General features: G+C 36.8%; 1 protein-coding gene across 1 annotated transcript in view; it reads right to left on the bottom strand.

Annotated features, from left to right (window-relative positions):
- Nucleotides 1-1,103, bottom strand: part of PTK2 (protein tyrosine kinase 2) — a 145,896-nt gene that overhangs the window by 90,737 nt on the left and 54,056 nt on the right. The window lies entirely within an intron of this gene.

Here is a 1,103-nt window from a genome sequence, read left to right as displayed (position 1 = left end):
CTAGCAGGAAAAAAATCTTCAAACATGTTAAAAAACAACCCACTAGCATTCATGTAGCAATATATGTAAAATCGACAAATTCTCAGCTCAAGGCTAAAGAAACCTCATCTAAGTGAGACAAAATTAAAACTGATGAGGATGCCAAAACCGCTTGAAGCCAATAAAAACATTCCAAAAAAAGAGGGCTTGTGCAACATATGACAAGGTCACATATGACCCGCTTTGCCAGTTTAATTTGATGGTAAGCCCCAACCAACTAATGAACATCCAATTTAGTGCACATCTGTAACTAATAAGAGTGCTCCAAGGAGGAAGTAAGTGTACAGACAGCACTGGGTCAGGGACGATTGCCAAAGTCAGAGAAGTTGAGCTAAAAACAAAACTATAAAAAGCTTTAAAGAAAAACTAATTTAACAAAAAGATAAGTATACTTTAAAACAAACGCATGTCAGGTTCAATCAAGGGAAAGCTACAAGTTCCTACTCAATATAGACACCTTTTATTTATTTACTGTAATTCCGTACAATGCTGCAATGCAGTGACTTGTATACTTACACTACCAGTGGCTAAAGGCAGCAGAAGAGTACCAAAACGTAAGAAAAATATGTGTGTGTTGAATCTGAATTAAATTAAACCAGTTTATTTGCCTTGTATAAGTAAAGCACAGGTTTTTGCTTTAAAATATTCTGTTGTCATTTTTAAAAAATGGATAGAATGTGTAGAGGGGGGCAGCACGGTGGCTCAGAGGTAAGTGCTCTGGTCTTTGCAGCGCTGGGTCCCAGGTTCAATTCTCGGCCAGGACACTATCTGCATGGAGTTACTGGGTACTCTGGTTTCCTCCCACATTCCAAAAAAAACATGCAGTTAGGTTAATTGGCTTCCCCCTGAAATTGACCTTAGACTGTAATAAAGACATATGACTGAAGTAGGGACATTAGATTGTGAGCTCCTTTGAGAGAAGCTCCTTTGACATGACTATGGACTTTGTACAGTGCTGTGTAATATGATGGCGCTTTATAAATACTGAATAATAATATAAAATTAATAAAGGTTAGAACTTTTTTTTATTATTTATGTTCTTATGAGTAGAGTCACTCTACTCT

This window comes from Pyxicephalus adspersus, chromosome 5 (assembly GCF_032062135.1).
Source record: "Pyxicephalus adspersus chromosome 5, UCB_Pads_2.0, whole genome shotgun sequence".
Taxonomy (NCBI): domain Eukaryota; kingdom Metazoa; phylum Chordata; class Amphibia; order Anura; family Pyxicephalidae; genus Pyxicephalus; species Pyxicephalus adspersus.
This window is presented reverse-complemented; position numbering and strand designations above follow the sequence as displayed.